The 24112-nt window shown below is 41.0% G+C and overlaps 1 protein-coding gene across 1 annotated transcript in view; it reads left to right on the top strand.

Annotated features, from left to right (window-relative positions):
* The window catches only part of LOC120359210 (protein pangolin, isoforms A/H/I/S-like), a 63441-nt gene that overhangs the window by 25848 nt on the left and 13481 nt on the right, over positions 1–24112 (top strand). The window lies entirely within an intron of this gene.

Here is a 24112-nt window from a genome sequence, read left to right as displayed (position 1 = left end):
TATGTCCGTCGCGTCCCTCTTGTCTCTCGACGTCGATGCGTCCGTATTGCGTCTTTTGTTCGAGCCCTGATCTTCTGATCTTCTGACTTCATCAGACTGTTACATGCCTACAAATCAAGTCTTTTTTGCACATAACCTAAGTTATCTCACGTCGGTTATTAACTTATGCTCAATCTTAATGTATAATGTTTGCGTCTTAAAAACACTTTCCAATATGTGGCTCCTCATAATTTTTTTTTTTTTTAACTTTAATTGTACAACTGATAAAGACTTAGTACAGTCGAAACGTATTGCCATGTAAATATCATTTCGCAAAATTTTCTTCGTTTGATACGACCTATTATTGCTCGTAACTGACCGTTACTCTTGCTTATATGTTGTGTTACATGCCTTCCTAACTGGATCATGATCACGCTATTGATTTATGGCATCCGCAAATTGGATTCACGATTTATATTTACCAGGGACCCGAACCGAAACCGGATCGAAATCGAAATATTGTGCAGGTTAATGGAACAAAACTTGTAAAACATTTTTCCGATTTTTTTTTTTTATTGGTTCGGGTTTTTTTAAACATTGTTAAATATCAATAATCACGAAAAAAAATGATTTAATCAGAGTTGTACAAATTAAAGACAGTTGTTCTGGCGGTACCAGTCACGCAAGTCAGCGTCAAAAGGCTACTTTCGGGGTTACAATTTGTTCTATTCCCGCTAAGAATAAACATCGATGAAACAATTCTAGAAGTCCAACTGTTGGTCAGAGCTAACGAAAGATGACTCGTAATCTTACATTCATAATATATTTAGTATATATGTAGTTGATTTTAAAGAGTAATTTTTCTTCCAATTTCTGAACATAATATAAGTACAAAAGAACGAGATTTTTATAATGGTAAAACTAAATTATTTTTGAAGCTTTATAAATTATATTTTAATTTTTCCGGCTCTTATAGCAAAAAAAGTTTAAAAATCTTAATTAAAGTTTTAAGACTGTAGGTATATATTTAATTCCAGGTTGTAGATAAAATTAGAGGAAGTTTACAGAGGGTTTACTTTTTTATCTCTTTGCTTCTATTATGATAATTTGCGTAAGGCTATTTTATAGAAAACTAGTTAAAAATAATGTTTGGCGACGCTGTAAGTTACTGAAATAATACAACAGCAAAAGAAGATAAGAGATGATCTTGAAAAACTCCGACTTTTCTATTTCAATGATTTGTAAACTTTTTGTACAATAAACATAAATTTTTTTTATATTTACGGTTTACTCTGAGAGCATCAAAAGGGATACACCGTCTTCTCAAGTCATCAGAGAATATATATGAAGACAACAAATAATAGCAAACGCTCAGTTTATTACAAAGATTTCAGTTCTTACAAAGTTTGACAAAGATTTTTTTTTTAACAACATAATTAACTTCTAATTTTTGACATCTTTACTAAAAGAATCTTGGACTTGAGAAGGACGACTTGGGGGTTCTAGACAAATTCATGACAGTTTGACTACTCAGTGAGTTTTTTTCAAGATGGGAATGGAGGAAAGGGGATTTTCATAAGTTCACATACACGGCAAGAATTTACTTATTACTGGACAAACCGTATGTCTTTGTAACGATATTGGCTTTCATGACTTCACACTATTTGTATACACTTTCTTGTCATGTTTATAATTTTTACCTTTTACGACATGAATTTTAATTTCTATCATATTCTCATATTCTTTTTTACTTAAGTTCCGTTCGTAATGTTGTTGATTCCTACATTATAATTTAATTACAATGATTCATTCATATATGTTATTGGCCGAAGACGACTCGATAAGTCGAAACTGCTCCAATTTAACGTTAATAAAATTATTTAATTTTATATATTGAGCGTCTATTTAACGTCTAGACTCGTATAAAAATAGTTTATACGCTAGATAAAGATGAAAACATTAATCTTTCACACTAACGTAATACTACACGTATGAAAGAAATACAATATACGAAAGGGTTGAGCCGCGAAACGCGGTTATCGATTCATGCGAGCGTGCTTCCGCGGATTCGGCTAATTCGGCTGCGGCGAAGCATGGCGTCGCTAAATAGTGGGCAAAATTGGGCCGATTCGATGTTAAAGAGAGCGTGACGCGTGCGGCCGCCGTTGCGATCTCTCGCGGGCCGCGTCGCGCTTTGTGCACGATTCCACGGCGCGTGAACCCATTAAGAGAGAAGAGAACGACCCATCGTCGATTCTTTACGGCCGATAAACACCGCGACGCAAACCGCGCGCGACGTTCAATTCTTCATGACGCTCGAAATGCGGCGGCGTCGGCGGCTGCGACGATTACACGGCGCGGAGCGTGCGACGCAACGCGACGATGATAAATTATTGGGAATTATCGCGGTAATGTGCGTCGGCGCGTTGACCACTCAATTTTGCCGTTGTTTCATTTACCATGGAATTTCACGTTGTATCAATATATATCCGCTGGCGATTTATACCGGTCGTTAACGCGATAAAGCGCTATTAAAGTTATTGCGATTGCGCGTGGTCCACGCGCGTCTATCAAAGGTCAATAATTAGAGAAATGACGGAATATCGCACTCGGCACGTTTGTAGAGAATGAGAGTGAAGACAATTTATACGTTCCGTGGAAAGAAAGCTCGTCGCTCGTATTAACCGAGTTTACGATTGTAGAAATTACGTCTAATGAAAAAAAATTGCATGTATATTATCGACGATGTCGACTTTGTTGAGTTTAATTTTCAATTCGTGACAAATAGAACGGATATAAGTGCGAAAATGTAAACTCGCGCGCATCGATATCCGCATTCATCAGAATTACACCGATACGATTCCCCTTTACGCGAATACGTACCGGCAAGTGCATCTTTTACTTCGTTATACGCGTACGCGGGGCGTACTCGGGCCGATTAATAAATCCGGTCGAATCGCAGCTGACAGTCGAGCGGCGAGAATCGCGCGCGAAATCAGGTCGAGACGTGAGATAAAAGGGTGCGTGACATGGGCCAGCAGACTCTAGCGGGAGAGCCTATTAAGGCCTCTTCAACTCCTCGGAGTTGATGAACCACCGGCGATGGTCAGGGATGCTGCCGAGACACGCCGATGATCCCACCTCCTCCTCCTCGTTTCTCCTTCTCCTCTCGCTCGCTGGATATATCCCGGTCTGGTTTTCTCTCCTTCCTTATCCCTCCCGATCTCTCTTTCTCTTTCTCTCTGGCTGCGCCGTGCGCTTGTGTGTGTATGCTTGGATTTACCTACCTGGGGCACTCATCCTCTACCATGTCATTATGTCGTTATTTCCGACAACGAGCGTGTCTCGGCGAACTCTCTCTCTCTCTCTCTCTCTCTCTCTCTCTCTCTCGCGTACGCTCACCTCCGCTTCGACGCGGGTACGGGGCGCGAAGCGAGTCTCGCTCGAAATCTCACGGCAAACAGCACTTCCGAATCGTTAGTTGCGCTAACTAGATCTTAACGTATTGCGCGGAGTTTGCAATTATAGTACTTATCTATTTACTCATTTTCAAAGTCATGCTATTCACAATGGTTCCAATCTATCGTGACACATTAATCGAAGTATAACGCTTCGGTACGTAATGAATTAATTTTAATATTAATGTTATGAGAAAGCACTTGCTACTACGGCGGTAATCACAAGCGCGACATTCAACGAGAATAGTCAGCGAGAATAGTGTTTAATCGTCCAGACTGTCCAGAGAAACCTGTACGTTCGCGAAGTATGTCGTGCACGTCAAGGCACACGTAGCGCTCGCCAACAACGAATATATTGCCAATCTCGCTTGACCTCCTCGCGGCGATGAGAAAAGGGTAATAATTATTCCGAGTTCGTCCAGGTCGTTCGTTACTCGGAGGTGCCAACCTCAGCAATGCGCGGCGGGCGATTAGAAGCCTGTTAACGATTCGTCGCGGCGCGGCGCGCGGCCGTTTAAACGCATTTCACCGGAATGCCGCATGCCGGGAGGACACACACGCGCGCACTCTCTTTCCATCTCGACCACGTGCGCGCGTGCGCTTCGTCGCGAGGTGTCGCGATCAAGGAATTGACCGTTTCGTGGGACTGTTAAGTAGCTCTAAAGACGATCGTGCCCCATGTTCCGCGCGTGAGCGCGATCTTCGCCGATTGCGATTCGTCGTCGTGAAAACGACTTGCTAAACGGTCCGCGTACACCTCGTTGCCCGCGTACTTTCTGGCATACAAAGAGTTTTAGGAGCGAGGACAACGCCTTTCGCGTTCGAGACTATATCAGATAATCGTTTTTTGGAAAGCGACACTTTCGCGATAAGAGAGACCGCGGCGCGAGAAATAGAAATCGGACAACTGGCCTGTCGCCACTTTGGATGACGCTTAAAAAATAATTGATTCGCGATTATGGATTTAATGGACGATCGGTTCGCCGCTAACGACGGAATTTTATCGTCGATTATTCCAGCTTTTCGTACAATGCAATACTGCCGAATGCTTTTCTATCTCTTGTACATCCGACTCGTGACGACATCGACTCGGACACAAGAGTCGCGTTACACCCTGCCGACGATGGCTGCTACCGTGACAAAGGAACGATGTTGCTGAATTTTACGCGAAATGTCGAAAAACTTCGTAGAAAATACCGTTCGACTGTCGAAGAGGAGAATATACGGAAAAGAATATAAAAAATACACGGGTCTGTACGTTCGCGCACAACGAAATCTGTCCCACCAATTAAAAAGAACGCGATTCGAGATTTTCTCGAAAATAACCGATGTAACGGAGCGTAGTTTTGAGAACGGAAAGTGTACAATAGCAAAAGGGCGGGAGAGAAGGAAAGATCCGTGGAAGTGGAAAAATGGACGCGAAGCATCGTAGAGGACGAAAGGTTCCGTCGAAGATTGGAAGGGAGTCTGGACATAGATTTCACAAATTTACAAATCTTATGGTAAAACACGCAACTCTTGGATACGCAGCGCGGCGCATTTAATTTAAAACAAATGTAATGTGCCGCGCAGCAGTTTAGTCAGAGCTGCTCCATTTGCTCCATTTCTCCGTTCCATTAGATCACTTGCCGCTAAACAGCTACCGGTATAAGAATTATATTTTTGCGTATAATTTTAATATATTAATTTTTTTATGAGCAACTTATGATTTTTATTATATTATTTTTAACTGAACGGCTTGCTTCAGAAGGCTTGGTTTTACACACTTTGCTTCATCTTCTCTCACTCAGTCTCTCATCTCTGTATCTATTATTTTGTATCATGTGATCTGCACTGTGAGTCGAACTTTAAATATTAACGAGAAATAGTGCCGAAGTACAGTTAAAAGAAAAGATCTTATAATCCGTGCTCTATATTTTCTGCAGAACATTTTAGCGTGTTCGTAAAGGATCTTTTAGAATTTTTCTATAATGGCGGTGACGATGGTGACAACGGTTTTGTTTCAGGAATGCCCTTTGTTTGTTCGCTCCGGTAGTAGACCTATGGTATTGTTCTCATTGTAAAGAGATATTGGGGCGAGCGAGCGGCTTACCAAGGAGGTGGAGGAAAAGAGATAAGAGAGGGTTGTAAGGAGAATGCGTGACGCCGGTCAAAGATGCTCGCGTGATACATACCTATTCCTCGTTCGGTTCTCTTCGCCATTGTCGTCCCCGTCCCCATCATCTCCATCGCTCCTGTCGTAGCCGTTAATTGTTTGCCAATCAAGTACCGTCGTCTAACACTCGTGAGAGGTCTTCTGCTGCTTTCCTTCTCCATATCAGGATAGCTCGATCCAAACCGTGGAACTGGAAAAGGAGAGAAAATGCGATGTCACGCGTCGCATCGCATCCGATAACACCGGATCGCATCCGATCAGCGATTTTACGCCGCGTCGCGCTATCGCTCGCCGGCGAGACTGAGATTGATGAGACAGCGTAAATTTGAGAGTGTTCTTCTTTCGATTAGAATGAATGTACTAGATGCACGGACGTTCAACGCGTTTCTTACCAGCCTTTTTAATCGCGCGCGCGCATACTCGTGAAGAATAGCATCGTGATTAATTATTTGGTCGCTTTGCGATAGAAGAGAAGTCTTTTCCGTCGCAACGAAGTCTCTCGGAATTCTTGAAATGTTGTAATGAGATATATAACGCTGTGATGAGAAAAAATTCTTGCACGAATTTTGCGAAAACATGAATCTGTGGAACATTTGCGTCGAAGAAGGAGGCTTATATCTGATAATCGTAGGATTTATCAGAAAAAGCAGAGATGCCATTAGTTCCAGACATTAGCATTCGTATTCAAGCATTTTTTTGTGTTCTCGAAATCTCCATCTTCTCTTACGCCGAGGCATAAATCGAGGGATTGCCCTTTTTCAGAGGGATAATACCACATAGACCGTTAAGATGGCCATGCGATACGATCTCTCCATTACGCTACCTACTCCTCCTTGTCCCAAGAACCCTACTAATTGTTTTCCTGTCTGTTCGTTCAACGTGGGAAAAGCTACGAGCGGATTTGTAGATCGAGATCGAGTTCGCGGCGCGGATTATTCTATCTAAATTTGTTCATTCTCCGCTGAAAAACGTTGACAAAACACCGCTTTGATAGAAAAAAGTACAAAAATTAATTGATAGATTCGTCTTATGCAAATAATTAGAATAAAAAAATTTTTTTTGTTATTATATAATACGTAGATTTGTTTTGCTAAAAAGTCTATACTGAATTGTTATTAATTATAAGAGCAATTTGGTAAAGTATTCTATAAGTGGAAATAAAATATGATTATTAAATTGTCTATAGCAAGTAACATTAAAACAGAATAATGAAATCCAAATACGATCTTAGTTTTTGATTTCTCGACTCGAGTTTCAAAACAGTTGAAGCGATTTCTCGGCTGCAAACAAGGTCGTCGTCGTCACCAAGTTAGTTTGCTCGCATACATCCTTTCTCTCATTATTCAGCAATTGTAGCGACGATAATGATATTGCCCACGCGATGAAATTTATATCCTTTCCACGCGACAACGTGTCTTGGCGTCGTGTCGCATTGTGTCTGAATTTTCTCACAGGTACTCTACACATTTGACGTATAATCGCTAAGCAAAGACTTGATTTTTCAAATTTTATTCGTACGATGACGGTGACGATGACATTTAGCAAATTCTAGGATCTGGACGTCTCTTTCGCAATTTTTTTGTCACAGCAAAAATGATTTATCTAACTGGGATGATTATTATTTAACTGGATGATTATCTTCTGTCAGCGAATAGTGCCACCATCGGCATCACTTTTTTCGATTTCAGCACACGCAGAGAAAAAATTAGCCAACAAAGCTAAAATTTAGTTGTAGCAACTAAGATGTGTCTTTAAAATAGGGACAGCTAATATCGTTGCTGCCGCAGCTAAATTTATTAGTTATTAAAATTAGCAGTTACAGCAAGAAATATTCGCTGCCAGAATCAAATAATGTTTAGTGAATGCGTATATAGTTTCACGCTCCTAAGTCCCGGTCTACAATAGGTTATAAGCCGTAAGAAATTGACCAATCATAGTTGAATATGAGGAGAATAATTGACCATGGTCAATTTTTACGATTTAAGGCTTACGACATTAATTGTAGACCGGGACTAAGATATTGAGGAATAGCTGCCACTTTTTTAGCTACACGTGTTAAAACACACATTTTATTTTAGTTAATAAAACTGTATTTCGCAGCAAATATATTTTATCTTTAATAGCCAATTTTTAGCACTGATAGAAAATATCGAACTAGCTACTGATATTTAGTTACTACTTCTAAGTCATTTTTTTCCGTGCAACCTATGATGAATTCTTCCGTCACGATATACTTCTGCATTTGTTTTATACATTTACTTATTGATACAATTTATTTATCACTTTATATACTTTTTTTTTGCGGAATCAGGATTAATATTCGATCAAGTTTGTCGATGAAACATATTTATGCATCGTGGTCTACGAAACGATAAATTTCCAGATGTCATAGTAGAATATCTATGTACATAATATATGTACAAGTGAATATATATTTTTATCTAATTGTTGTTAGAGCAAAGAAATAACACTTTTGACTCTCAGTATTGACGTTCGAATATTTATATTTGTGCAAAAAGTTTGGTGCCACGTGGGTTTCTGAAAAAAATACTCTGAACTTTCTACAGTCCGTGGCCGTTTGATATTTTGTGGCTATAAAAAGAAAATTATGAAATATATACCTGACAAATATAATAAGCGCAAACAAAAATGCCGTGAGGTCACACGGCGTGGTACACAAGCCGTTCAAGATCGGCACGACACGGAACGTATTAATTTAAATAACTGGACCAATGCGATCGTGTTGTTTTCACAATTTTCTCGTCGCGTTTCTTTTTCAAAACTTCTTTTCCCCCATGAAGAATCTCAAACATAGATTCCGAGAAATCGCATCGACAATCAAAGCGTTTGTATTTAACACCTGAGACCCCCGTAGAACTCCGAGGGGACTGCGCCCCGCGTATAAATCCAAAAAAGAATCTCTAGGCTTCCCTTCGATGACGCGGCGGTTCTTGCGGGACAAATGAGCCAGAATAAATACTAGGGTAGACCGTGAACGCCGAAGAATGCCCAGAACTAACCACCCTGAAAACGGAAACGGGAATGTTTGCGATCACCGTGGCCGGGAATGCTTGTTCAAAGAAGAGTTGTCATAGTGACGACTCGGTGACTTTTCTCGCTACGCGGGTTACACGTCTTTACAAACACATGTTGTAGGTTTCTAATCGAATCTCTTTGCGGAATGCGCCGAAAATAATGCAACTTTTCACGTGCGGCGGATATAAAAATTATGACAAAAGAAAAAGGATAACGAGAACAAGATATCGTTGGCTAAATTAATGATAATATTTTGTTCTTTCGAAATTTTCAAAGAGGGATATATTAGACAATAAATATTAAAGCTTTACTTCGATGATGAGGCAGTTTCAAAGCGACAAATGAGCGAAAATGAATACCAGGTAGAATCATAAATAACACAGCGAGAGGAAGGCTGGCAATCTTGAGAGAGGGACACGAGCTGCTGCAGCTCGGTTATTGGGTGAATAATTAATTTATTGGCCGCGCTCGTGCTATCTACTTAGGTAGGATTTCACGAGCTCCTCCCACCCCTCTAGGCTGCCGGGATATTATAAAACTCGTTCCACTAGTTTACTCCCGTCGCTCATTTACATTTAATTGGGGAATCAATCCAGTGCCAGGGTATCGTTACAGAATATTTATAAGCTCTTTGTGCATGTAATGCGTGCGAGTTTTAATTTCACCGAGGGGACGCGAATGTTGCGATTTTTTTTTTTCGACAACCTCTTCCCGACAATCGCTTACCGTTCAATGATTTTGTTCATTCGACATCGACAAGTAGATTCTCTTCAATCTCACAATGGTAGCCGCGTCGTCGCGCCTTTAACATTTGCCAATTAATAATTTCACGTTTCGATACATCAGGGATCGAAAATTAATATCGAACACCTGGCCACCGCTACTGCCGGGTGATACGTCGTATCTCGCCGACACGCATACACACTAATTTATTGCAAATCCACTCTAGCCCATTACGAACTTCAAAGCGACGCGGGCGCGCCATCATTGTTTTCTAGCGTTATAAACACCGCTGTGTCATGCGCGAGGATGCGAAAACCATTGAAAGCCTCACGCGTTAAACTAGAACGAATTAATGCCATGAATTAATGGCAAGGTATATGTATTTTAATATACCGCGTAACTATCGACATGTGAACTTGTATTCGCCGTTTAACTCCATCTTTTATTTCGAAATTTACTTTGTGCACTCTTTTTTCAAGTAAATCAATAGATAATAAAATTTTAATGCAGCTCTACACAGTCTACACGTTGGTAGCGATTTAAGATGAAATCTCGTGACGTTTTTTTTTTCTCCTCTTTCTTTCTCGAGATTATCTTTACAGACATCATTTAAGTAAGACTCATCGTGTGTGGGTAGCGCATTATTGCATCGGAGAAGGGAATCTGATGATGTCTCCTGGTGTTAGAAACTAGGACAATGTCGACCATAATTCTAGTTTCACCATGACACGGGATATGTGCGCTTTTGTAATGCGGTTCGGTGGCGGCTAACTGCGCCGGGATGCGTATATTTATTAATCGATCGTGGCCGAGCTATCGACAGGCGCGATCACTACCGTTACGACACATTATAGGCAGTAGGATCAAGTAGGTCACGTTCGTATAGTCTCGTTGCCGCGTGATAACCACTTAAACTGGACTCGGCGAATAACTCGTCAGCACCGTCCGTTATTTTCTTCTTTAATTTATTTAACATTTATTAAATAACTTTCAAATAAATAACTTGAAAAAAACTCACGACAGGTTAACGTAATTATAATATAAATTTTAATACGCGTGATAAAATAATTGTTTCCTAATAGGATTAGGTATCAAAGGATAACCCATTGAATTACCGATAAATACCACCATGCATATCGTAACGCTAGCACTCGATAAGAAAATCACTGCGCGTGTACTCTTGTTTTGGTAGAAAATTCAATCTACTCTCATCGACCTCGCTGAGAAAATAAAGTTGCGCGCGAAGGCAAACCTGTTTGCAGAAGTTGGATCCGCCCGCGGATCCCCAGAGTGCTGTTCATGATTTAATGCCAATAACGAAGCGTGAATCGTGAACGAATCGAATCGCAGACGTCTCCAGATATTTTTTGGTTGTCAAGTATTCCCTCGATCGAATTCGATTGCTCCGACTCTCTTTCTCGAAAGAAAAAGACAGAGAAGACTAAAATAAGATGCTTAAAGCGCAGAGTATATAAAAAGATCTTCGTGAAATATCGGCGCCGTGATTGAATCGAGACTTGACTCATTCAACGAAAACCCTTTAATCGGCGTACGAAAACGAGTCAGCTCTCCCATAACTTTTTTTCTTGTTCTTATTTCGACTAGCGCGACTATTTTAAGCGATACGCCACAGGAAGTTTATAGCGTGTATGGTTTCAGGCCTTTCGAAGAGAGGCAGTAGTTTCACTTCTTCCTTGCAAAAGGGGAAAGACGCGAGAGAGACAGACAGAGAGAGAGAGAGAGAGAGAGAGAGAGAGAGAGAGAGAGAAAGAGAGAGACGTTTTCTCAAATAAGAAACGTATTTCAATCGCAATCAATGACAGCGTAATTTCTTTGCCTCAGATGCTTATCATTCAGCTTTAATCATTCCAAATATTTATATATATATAAATTAAACAGAAAAACAATTGTAGAGAGTTTCGAAAGAATATAAAAAAATTAGTTGCATATACGTGATATTTTCAGTTGAAATGACTCATTGATGAATATCCTGGAAAATATTAAGTCATAAAATAAAATAAAAAAAATATTTCATGGACTATTGATCGTTCGATTATCCTCGAATAAGAGTTTTCATAACTCGCGAGTTGGAAACTTTACGAGTGATCTTGGTCTATTTGTTGGACTTCATGTTCGATGAGAGTACGTTTTTCCTTCGAAAGATTCCGTCACGGTTCGTCTGGGACTTGTGGAAGAGAGAACTACCTCGAGAGAACCCTACACAAGTCCGAACAGTTTTCAGAAATCGTAAAGCATCATTTTTACGGTGGTGGAATGAAAAAAATGCGTGACGATAGATGAGAGGAAAGGATTAGATTTTACGCGGGTGCTTTGGCATTTTGCTTCCTTTAAATTGCAGTCTGAGATCGTTGATACCTTCGCTTCGGACACTAAACAAGTCCCGCTCTCGCTTGCTTTTTCACTTGGGCGCAGGGAGGAAGGGAGCAAAAAAAAAAAGAAGGAAGACGGAACGACCTCGCGCAACGATGGAAACGCGCAACTCTTTCGCGGTAAGAAGAAGGGGGTTGTTGCCTGTGAATTCCCTCATTGCTGCCTTCCTCCGCGTCTTCTTACCGCTGTGTTCTCCCCCGTGGCCATTTTGCGATGGAAACGGCCCTCGACGAGTCTCGGTTATTACAGTGCGAACTCCCAATAGCCCGTTTTGAGCGCATGCCGTCGTTTGCGCGCAGAAGCGCCTCGAAAGCCCCTGGTAGAGCCCAGCTTTAACATTGGCAAATTTGAAAAAAATAAAATCAATGTTGCATCGTAGTAACGGATACAAAAGGAATATGTAAGAGAAATGCAACTGTATTCAACAAACGTTGTCTAGATCGTGAGAATTTTAATAGTCGTATATACAGTTGTATTAGTAAAAATTAAGTTAGAGATGTATGCAATAAATTCCATATAGATTTTAACAAGTTTGAAAATACATTTTGAATGTAAACGGAGAATAGTTATTTATCACTTTGCTGTTTTGCCAAAATTTAGGTGATAAAAGGAGAGAGATGTAATTTCAAATTTAGCGTTAAGAACTTATATAATGACCTCGATAATAGATGTCATTGTAGAGCGATATCGAAATCCCCGAGTCTGTCCGACCGTTCGGTCATGTGATCGATCGTAGCTTGCAAAGGTAGGAAAATTACGTTCGACGAGCATCGGGCGTACCTCGTCGAACGTTAATTTCGGGCCAGATCAGATTCTCTATATGCACGCGCGGTGAGTAAATGGAAATGACGTGTTCATTATATCACGTGCGGCATGAGGTCGTCTCATTAGTTAGAAAGGCGGCGCTAATATAACTCGGCCTGCGTTAGATGCGATTTATTATACTCGCTGCGTTCATCGTGATTCTTCCTCTCAGCCTTGCGAATGAATATTATAGACGTTCAGCCAAGTAAGCGGACATTTCGTCATTCACGCTATCTGAAACTTGGACGAGGTAACATTAAATTCAATCGGAAATCTGAGATTGTTCCGAAGAATCTTTTCCAACGAATAAGACGTTGAAATAATATTTTTCAAGTAGTTCAAGTTTCAAAGTTTTTTATCTGGGACGTTCCACGTTCCCGGGAACTTGCTCAAGATGCTACAATTTCGGGACGTTACTCATCCAACGTTAAGTGGGTCTCCGTGCCGATGAGTATGCGGGTGGTCTTTCCGTTTGCAAAGGCGGGACGATTTTATGGTTTCCGCTCTCTCGAGACCTAAGTCACCGTCATTTTCAAGCCTCGTTCGCAACTCAAATTAATTTCCCTTTAATGCCACTGATATATTGTTACGGATGCATCGGCTATCGCAGTGGCATTAGATGAAAAACTTGATTGCAAATTTGTGCGTTTATTGTAATCATTGCTCAGGTTAAATCAAGCATTATCGTGATTATTATTTATTAACGAGAATAATGAAAGAATATTAACAAATCGTTATTTTTCGAAAGATACAAGACAAAAGGTTGTTGATTGCCATTGAAATCGTGAGAGTCGAAGAAAATGATAGTCGTTTGTTTAGTAGATTACCTAGAAGTGAACGGATACAATGAGCACTCGCGCGCCGATGGAAAGACCGTCGACCGCAGTGGCATTTGCATCATTCACCTTGAGAGGCAGATACCGCGAGTAGAGAGCCTTGTGTCTCACCGCGGATTACGTTCGAGGGAATTTATCGCCCGGCTAGTAACGCCGATGCGCTTCGCGCTCTCCCTCTCTCGCTTTTTTTTTCTTTTTTCTCTTCGCCGTTTTTATAAAAAGTTCTTCCGTGCTATAAAGTTAATCTTTTCAAAGTTGTATCATTATTTCGTAATATAAATCATTCTATCATCAAGAAGTTTAGTTAGAAAAATTAGTGTTTGAATAATTGCCAACTGCATGGAACGACGTGTTATAACGATACAAATAGTTTTTCAAGATTAATTAAGAAAATAATTATTAACGGATTTATCATTTTTTCAATAAACACTAATTTGTTAATAAATAATATTTTAGATAATCTGTAGAGATTCGTTGAATTTCACGTTAATCTGACATAAATGGCGTGATCTTTGTCGTTCGTGCGCTGTCTCTTTTTAATTGTTTTACTCGTTTTTTTTTATTTGCGGTTAATATAAATGACGGTGCGATTATGATGATTTATTTTTCCGTAATGATCCGCGTGTTGTCACTCGCTTGTCTCTCTCTTTCTCGCATTTACTCGCTTACTCGCCCACTCACTCATTCACTCAAGAGTTGCTCATTATTTCGTTGAGCATCAGTAATTCCGTCGGCACTGTGTATCATGAAAAGCGATAGTGCACGATTGTCAGTGTTGAAATAATAACACGTGCAAAAAGTATGCGTGCCCGTATGAGAGAGAGAGAGAGAGAGAGAGAGAATTTTTCTTAACATCGCGACAACGAAATTGACTGACTTTCTGTTCTCACTGAGCGTGTGGGTATTTTGATGTTTCATGAGAAATTACGTGAGTCTGGTCTATCTCGTTGAGATTTTCAACGGTCTTTCAATTAAAATATTCTGCTCAGTGAATTTAAACATTTGCACAACATCTGACATAGTTTTCCTACGCGTTAAAGTAAATCCTTTTCCACGATACGATAATTTTCGTCACCTTTAATAAAGCGGAAGAAAATTATTGCCTCTAATTGTCTCTTCGTCAGTCGAGTAATCGAAATCATTAAAGTGCGTGCTAATGAGATCCACTACTATTGACTCTTGGAAATTAAAATTTTCTTACGTACGCTGAAACGCGCACACGCACGCGTGTGTACATGGGGCGAGGAATGATCGAAAGATCGTATTAGTCTCGTTAGTAAGTTCCAGCGATTCTCACAAGATTCGCAATGAAAGAGGATCGCACATCTTATATGTAGTAAAGTAGTAGATTGAAAACAGAAGAGTTGAAAGAGAAGAAAAAAAAAGTACAGAGAAAGAGAGAGAGAGAGAGAGAGAGAGAGAGAGAGAGAGAGTGCTGTGTGTTACTGTGGTAGTGAACGATGAGAGAGGCGTGCCAGTCGCGGTAATAGCCGGTAAGCTGTGCTATTATGAGCGGCTCGAAAAAAACGTGATGTCACGCTAGGCCACTCCTGCGGTTGACCGAAAGCTGAAAAAAATGCATTACAATTCGTCGCTTCTTATTGTTTACCGCAATTGGCCATCGCTGACCCTTTTCCCCGCTCATCCCTCACCGTTATTGTTTAGCTGCTCGCGCGCTTCCCGCCGCTTCATTATGCCCTTTGTCCGCGCGCACGGCTTTTATCGTCTGTTTAATATTTATCGTTGATGCACGGGTGCAATACTAATTTCTTCGGGTTGCGCCCGTCATTCGATCTTGTGCGTCAACTCCGAAAGCTCGTCAGTTTGCGAAAACTATGCGCGCGCGTTAATCAGTGATTCAACTATCGATCTTTAAGTAAGTCCTCGCATACGCGATTCTTGAAAATGAACTTGAAAGATTTTAAATTTTCTCGTAATTTTCTCTGATTGTACTTTTCTCTGTTATTAATATTGTAGTGAGCTTGCTAAAGTTTATAAGAGTTTATAAACGTTGCTATGCAAGGTTCGTTAAAGCATCCAATCCATATTCTTGCAATGCGAAATATTGTCCGAGATTATTAATGCTCATCATATTCTACATGTCAGCATACTTCCTAATCTGTATTGCATGCTACAAACTAATAACGAGAAACTTAAAAGATTAAATAAAAAGGAACAATTCCCATTGAAGACTAGACAAGTCGCACGCACCGTCATTGGTAAATTAAGGCTCACGAATGACGAGAAATTTAGGGAGAATGCATTAGCGAGGTAAAATATATTCGATATCATCGCGGCCTTCGTGTGACACGAAGATGACGGGCTGGGTGTCTCTAATTAATGACAGTCGGCAAGTCGTCGAGAGGAGGGAGACCTGAAAGACTTGGGTGGGTTAGGTTCGCGTGGAGTTTGCGTGACTCAGACTGCTGCTTTACCCACCTTTACAGGTGACTGTTCTACCTGCTCGCACGTTACATGACGTGACGTCGATTCGCGAAATTCTCATTCGAACACCATCCGCGTCTTGTCTCTTTAAATCGATCTCCCCCTTCTCTCACTCTCTCTCCCTCTCTTGCTCTCTTTCTCTAGTTTTTAATTTAATATATAGTGTGAAACATTTTTCAAAAATAAAGAGTCTAAAGGCACTTTAATGTTGCAAGACACAAATTCGATAAGGTAAATGAAAAAATTCAATACGCTCCAATGTGGCACTCTAGGATTAATTCACAGGTCCGACGAAGCCTTTCGGAGCTGAGAAAAAAAAGCTCGCTTGGTCACACGCACACGCTAATTTACTCATGCTAGCGAGTAAGGTGCGAGCGAAGAGCTTTTTGACGTAGTAAGAGCCGCTGAAATTCAACGGCGATATCGATGGTTCGGCATGCGTGGTATGGGGGTGCCGCTGCTGGCGCGGCGGGTGCACCGGTTTCCGAGGTGCTCAGTTGGGCAGCTGATATGGTCGCTATTAGTCTCTGATGCTCAGAAGCACTATAGCGCGCCCATCTCTCCTCTGTCCAAGTGCAGCGGGAAGAGAGCGAGCGCGAGCGAGCACGAGCGAGCGAGAGAGCTGAGGCTTTTTGGGGCGTAGATAATAGTGAGAGAGTGCCCATTAAGGGCGAATCACCCAGGTCAGAGAAGGCCTCGCAAAACTTCGCACCTGCTCTATATCGTCGTCATAATAAATACATACATATTCATAACGAATCTTCAGAGAAAAAGAGCGTTTTAATCCTTAAACCGTATCGTCGTAACGAGATGCGGCAGGAAAAACCTCTGATGGTTCCACGGGTCATGAGGATAAAAAAACTTTCGTAACTCGTTATTTCGGTTTGCTCGTTCCGCAAAAAGATCTCGCTGCTAATTCTCGACGACGATGAAGGAATTGTCCATCGGAGAGAGACGCGACTAGAAGAAACATTCGACAAGAGTGGGCACGTTTTCAGGCTTGCTGTCCGCTTCTTCCACCATCCTCTCCTTCCACCATCCTCTCTTTCTCACTTGTGCACTCGCGGTTAAGGCAGCCACGCGAGTGGGCCGAGAATAATGACATTATTGCGGGGCCACTCGCAGCTTACGGCAATTAAAACTTTGGTAATTGCCGTGGACGAGTTATATAATTACCACGTCGTGCCGGGATGCGTCGTGTTACGTTGCGATTTGACAATTTCCTATTTCGTTCTCTCCGATCTCTAATCTTAGATTTTGCTACTTGCCAACTACATTCTCACAGTCATTCTCACAAGCAAGACTTATCTTGTAGTTGTAAAGAAAGTATTACTTAGTATTCATGTATTTGCATTAAATAATTGATTAGGCCGAGTTCCCGAGAAAAGAAAGCAACGCTTACATTATGTTGAAAGCATTCAGCGAGCAATTAAAATAAAGTTTACAACTATTATCGTCAAACATTTATAATTCTGCGTGTAATAATTTACGCTTATATTTTTATCACCGCATTTTTTTCTCTTGACATACATACAGAAAGTCTAAAATTGCATATAATAGCATATTCTGGTGATTCGATTCGAAAAAATAACTCAAATACTTTATAGTATTGTTTCGACGCATTTACAACTGGTTAATTGTGGGAATTTTCACATAGTTTGACAATCTCTAATTGCAATAATGATATAATCTTTCTCTCTTTCAATTGATATATTCTGATTAGTATCTTATCACAATTGCGTTTGAAGGAAAAAAGCAAGATTTTTAATTAGACCGAAGCTGCCTGTCGAACTTTAGTGCGTGAATAACAATAAGGAGGCCACGTGCATGCTGTAGGTTGCAAAAATGAAAGCATTTGCCATTTGGCGTTGCCACAAAATATAAAAATGTAAGATGAATATATTCTCTCCTTCAAATTTATTTTTTACATTTTTAATTGATTTCGATTAATGTTTTATTGTCGCGCATTAAGTCAGATAAGCGAAGAATAATAAATTTATATTATTTCTGATCGCGAAAAAATTATTGGAATTATTAAAATTAATAACAAATAGATTATGCACATAGTTTCGTACTCAAGTGGGCAAATTGTGCAGTACTATTATTTTCATCGTTTATGTTTTTTTATAATTCGATAACTATATTATGTTTTCTCTATTTTCTTATGAGGATGCTCTATTATAATTATTTCCTCTAATATAGTATTGAGGAGCACTCTTGTTGACATTGAATAAAAAAAAATAATGCTCTTCTGTTATTTTTTATTTTTTAATTTTCCTGATAACAAATTTTGTAAAAATTGAAATATTTCTAGCTCGCATGGAAATATCTTTAGCTTTGCGCGAAATACTTTTTCGTAAAGCGCATTTTGTCATCGAAAAATCGACTACAAGACAATGCTATCATTGTTATCAATGCAAACGTAGCTACGTCATGTGGCACGACGCTGACACGGCCACCGCTTTAAATCGCTTCGCCTCGACGAGACCGTTAAGCCCTTCATGGTTAACCGAGGCTCGTGCTACAACACAGTCGCCTCTTTGTCGATTAGCACGCCAACTCGCCAACCAGGAACGGCTGGATTTTTACCGAGCTCGTGACGCTCGTAATTTTTATCGAAATCCCGGGATGCAGGAACGAAAGAACGCACCCGAAAAATGCGCAAAAAATTCGGCGGCGATATTTTTATTTTTATCGGGAATACGTGTGAAATTATCAAAGTAACACGTATATGTTTAAATAACTATAACGTTCGAGCAAATAGTTTTCTAATGATATTCGAATATTGATGTTCGAAGGCTCTCGGCACAAAAATATCCGTGACGCATTTAAAAGTCACGTTAAGTGTTGATTTCAAACTTAAATCTGTACGTAACGGTGAACCTACGTGACCTATGTTAACTCACAAGGAAAATGGTTAAACGTTACATTATATTTTTCGTGCACGCTAATGTAAGTTTATGTTCTTGTGAGAGCCTTCGAACATTAATTATCCATCCGACTGCCATTAGAAAACGAACTGGCTGAGAAAGCAAATTGACAAAAATAAATAAAATGTAAATTACATAAGAATAAGAAGTGGAAAATGCGGTTACTCTTTGCAATGCTGCGTGACTTTCGATGCACGTTTCATTTACATGGTGTATGACGGGTGTACGGACACGTCGTCATCACGCGGCACACGCGCGTGCACGGTGGTCTGTATATATCGGCGCTCGGCGAACTTCCTGGCGCTGCTTTATCATTATCGGATGTGACTAATGCGGCGTTTAACGCAACCTCGCGTTAGTTGTTATTATAGCCCTTGGCGAACGCGCGGGTCCTCCTGCCCCTTCCCTCTCGCTCGTTCCCTTTCACTACTGCGCGCGCGGGCGAAACGCCCTTTCGTGTCCACACACATGGTCCCTAGGCCTCTCTCTCTCTCTCTCTCTCTCTTGAGCAAGCCCCCGATTTTGATGCTGGTTTATTCATTCAATAAATCCTGAACCGGTTGGCAGGTTTCAGACATTGTCCCTCGGATTCACGCGTTCGAAGAAAAGACGTTCCAGACTATGCACTTGAGATCGGTACGAATACAGAGATTCTTTCAAGAAAATTATATAACGGGCACGCTCTTATTTATTCTAACTTTTCCTCTCTGCTAATTAATTACAATTAATATTGATAATTATAATTATCTAATAGTTATAATTTTATTATCAGAAATCACAATTTAATACGTGATTTAGTAATAAAACACATGTTTTGTAATATTTTAATGCGATTTACAAGTCACTGATAAGTATAGGTAGGAAATAATTTGATAATACTGTTTTAAACAACAGGATTTCTGTCATTCGCGCTTACAAATATGTTCAATCAACAACACGTGTATATCGCATGGCATCCCGCGTCTCGTTCATCTCTTTCTCAATTGATATGATTCGCAGCGCAGCGGTTTCATTTATATTCCGCCGCGGAATAAGGATACCGCCATAGTCCTTGTTATCGGATGCTACCGGTTTACACATATCTATTCTTTATCAAAGCCGTACAGTCACGGAAACGCGCTGCAATCGTTACTTTTCACAATTAGTTCAGCGTAGTGTTCAGTTTTAATAACGATACTTTTTAACAATATTCATCGTCGTAGTCCGGATACACTGCTGACTACAGCTTTGGCACGCTTAATACAGCTCTACTTAATACAGTGATTACATCAAAGAACACCCGGTATGTCGAGTCAGGCCCAGCGCGAAGCAACCTCACACTACCGTGACTGTTAACACGGCTTAATCTTGCTTAATAACAGTCATAGCGTTCGTGTGTCTCGCCCTTTATCGTCGTCCGTTATTATTTGCGCAATTATTTCCGGCTGCACATAGGATAAGCGATATTATGAACATTACCGGCAATTAGGCCAAGGTGATGCCAGTCGATAGCAATAATCGGTCAATTCTAATCGCACTTGCAAATAATAATCACTAGGAACAATGAATTGTAATCAATTTTTTTTTTTTACGGAAGAGTAGTTGAACTTTTTTATACGCGGTCAATGTTATGGTTTTTTTCTTTTGCGTTGATGAAAAATTCTGTTTAAAATAACTGCAAATGACGAAGTCAAGAGGAATGTAGAAAGCGAGAGTCAAACGGAATAGTTGAATCAACATAAATGTGAACAATAATAATATTTATAGATAAACAGTATATTTTTATAACGAACTGGTTTTTCGTTGACAATAAATTGAAGATGGCTGGTTTTAACAAACATCGCATGTAAATGTTGCCATTTACATAAGCAAGAGAAGCTAAACGGATACGCACGGTTGGCCTGTTATCCGGATAGCTTCCAGGCTCGCTGGCTGTTGGCGAGATAATCGCTTACACGTTGCACGCGTTGGTTAATTCACTGCCGTCTGACAAGCGAGAAAATCCTACCTAGAATTACTCGTGCCGTAGTACGTTTGAGTCAAGTATCATCTTAGACGCACCTGGGAATGTTAATTCTTCCGTTCGTGAAAATATACGCTGTTTAAGCCAGAAATATACGCGCGCGTATGTTTATGTTGTTTTAAATATATGTGTCAAAATTTTTATCTCGATTTGCATTTGCAATAATATAATAGATCGAAATTTCCTTCCGTTGATCTTGACAAGTGTCACGAGATATGGATAATTTTTTCCAATAGGCAAAAGCGTAATACTAGGCGCGACGAAGGACGTTTGACAAAGTAAGTCATTGTCGCAAAATTGCAATGCGTTCCTTCGCCCTCTTCGACATCGCAAAGCTTCGAAATCCGCGGCGACGCGCGTCTATTCCTTGCGTAAAAATTTCATCGCGGTCCTCGGCAGTCGAGGATGATCCGACGTCGACGGCATCACGGAAGCTCGGCGCCGACGCACGGAGGGCGGGACAAGGGCGCGGCTCACGGCTCGTTCTCCCAATTTCGCGGGGTGCGCCCGGAACGAGGTGCCGTTGCGGCGCAAGGACCCCCTCAATTATCGGACGGTGGTGATTTAAGGCGAGCTGCTTCTCCGTGTAGGAGGGCAGCAACACACAGCGTGTTCCTCTGCGTTGAGAATGGCCGAAGAACGGCCAATCTTGGCTGTGGCGAGTCACGACCCGGCGGTAATCAGAGTGGGAAGATTAACGAGACGTTAAAACGAAGAGGCGAGTTACGAATAAATCAATATCGATAAGCGCGAGATGCATTATATACGTATTCGTAATGAGACCCGAGATTTATATCGACGAAGGGCTCTCGTTTCGGCGTTATCTCGCGCGCCTCGCTAACACATCAAATGATAAATCTGCCCGCGATGTTTATTGCGCCCCGAAAACTAAAGAGTTTGTAAAAAAAAAAATACAAGCATTTAATAGCTTTTATTTATATAAATATAGCAACGATGTATTCGCGAGTTTATGTGATTATAGAAAAAAATATTTATTTTCTTTTTATTTGTATGAATTTTATTAGAAATAATTTGTTATGCTATCATGTTATTGTAAAATCTCAAGTTAGTATATAACAATTAAGTTAATAGGAAAATTAATAATAAAATCCAGTCATGTTTGTTACGAACAAGACTGAAATTTATATCTACTGGGATATACTATTACTACTCCACGACTATATACATATCTCATATTACATTTTGCGCATGTAGCAGGTCTTAGGACGGTCTCCCAGTCACGGCATTTTTTTATTTTATTTTCTTTACAAAGCATAAACGATTATTGCATTAATGCGCGATACTTTCGTTAATGTTACATAATCGCAATCTTTTAATAAACATCTCGATATCGGTATGTAGACATATAATTTATGTTTGTTCTTTGTATCTCACGCATTTTATCGAAATGAAGCGGAAACGATAAACGATGCGGATTGTTTGTGAAACAAGAAGAACTCATCACGAGACCTACACACACACACACACACACACACAGGAAAGGAGATGCGCTCGCTCGTATTTTTGCCGCTTTCGCTCCTTTAATGGTCTCAGTGTCCCTCGCAATTTGTTCGTATTACTGGTCCTTTGGGTCTCATCGCACTATGCTTCTTCGCTCGCGTCTTTATTTTTGTCAATCTCCCTTGCGCATGTGCGCGGGCGTCGGCTTATCGGAATAGACGACTCAAAGACGGAAAAGTTTTAGATAACTTTCTAGACACCACACCAAAGGAATTTTTATCAGCATGGTAAGTCACATTTTTCTGTTATCGATAACGATAATAAAGTCTTAACTGTCATCGTTGGGAATTCCTGCGGTGAAAAGGAGGATCGAAAGAGCAGATCGAAATCAAGTTGGTTCCCGCGAAATCAATGAGATTCTCCTAATCCGTCGCGACGACAAAAGGTATTCTCCCCGTCTGTGAACCCTTAATGCGTTAACGACAGGAAACGAGTCGACTACGCCAGCGGGCTTACCGCGCGTCCGCTTATGGAGGCGACCGGCAAATTGTCTAAGGAGGGGCTGAGTCCTAAAGAGTTCACGGCTACAAAGGAGCACGCAACGCTCGACGATGGAACTTTTCTACGGGAGCTTAGTCTACATAAATGAGAAAATTCTCGATGTTTCGATGTTATTCCTTAATACGTGTCCTCAAGCGTCTGTCAGGGAAGATGAACGTTCTCCTCATCTCACGTCACGTACACATCGTAATAATGCTCATGTTAAATCAATATTTGCACTAATTGGATTTCGATCGAAATATACTGCTAATCGAGCCTTCAATAAGTTTTGAGAGTTTCTGATAATGGCATCGGATACTCTCTGATCTTTTTTTACAAGTTTTCTTTTGCTTCTTCTAGAAAAATCAGTTGTGATCCGATCATTCTCGCGAGTCTTGTAGAATAGCCGCAGCGCGCATTCATGGATAATATTTTAGTCAAAAACGAATCTCTCTTACGGCGACCAGACGTTCGTTCTCTTCTCGCGGCCTCTCTGCGCCAAACTTGGAGCAGTTCGTTAAACCTTCCTCGCTGAGAGCTTGCTCGTTAACCGAGTCGTAGCGTAGTCGCGCGACTCGTTCGTCCGAAAAGTCTCTAGTCTATCTCGAGTTCCAGTCTACATATCACCTCGGAAGTTATCTCGTGCACTTGCGTCTCCTCTTTCTCTATCTTTCTCTCGCTGTTGGTTAGCGCCTGGCGCTAGAAAAGTAACTAATTAATTAGTTTTCATGGGGCGCGTGACGTTATCGCGCGTTGCGCGTATCATCATTGTCGCCGTCGTCGTCGTCGTCGTCGTCGTCGTCGTCGTCGTTGATGTCGTTGGACGACGACGACGAAGAGGAGGAAAAGGCAGTGGAGGCATGAGGTGGCGGCCGGTGGTGGCGATGGTGACGGTGGTGGTGACGCCGGTGACGGCGGGGAAGGTGCCGATGGTAGTGGTGGAACACCAAAGAGGAGGAGGAAGAGGAGGATCTCTCTCTTTCTCCCTTACTTACTCATTCACTCTCTCGCTCTCTCAATACGCGCGCGGCGTTGCCATACCTCGCGCACGCACCAAATATTTGACGCTAACCATCGGTGAAACACACGCTCAGGCTCCCCTCCCGGGCTTACTAGCCAGCTCGAAAACATCGGCGCCTCCTGTTATTTGCATTCCCCTAACCAGCCACCGCGGTGTGGTGTCATTGTCTCTCTCTCTCTTTCTCTCTCTAGAACGCGCTCCTCTCGTCTCCTTTGCACCTCTCGCCACCCTCTCGCTTGCACTAGCTCTTCGCGCTGCTTACTCCTTTTTCGCCTCTTTGATCCGCGTTCTCTTGCCGCACGTTTAACATGAAACGCGACGCTCCATTCTC

The sequence above is a fragment of the Solenopsis invicta genome, chromosome 12 (assembly GCF_016802725.1).
Source record: "Solenopsis invicta isolate M01_SB chromosome 12, UNIL_Sinv_3.0, whole genome shotgun sequence".
Taxonomy (NCBI): Eukaryota; Metazoa; Arthropoda; class Insecta; order Hymenoptera; family Formicidae; genus Solenopsis; species Solenopsis invicta.
Note: the sequence above shows the minus strand (reverse complement) of the source record. Positions and strands in the feature narration are given on the sequence as shown.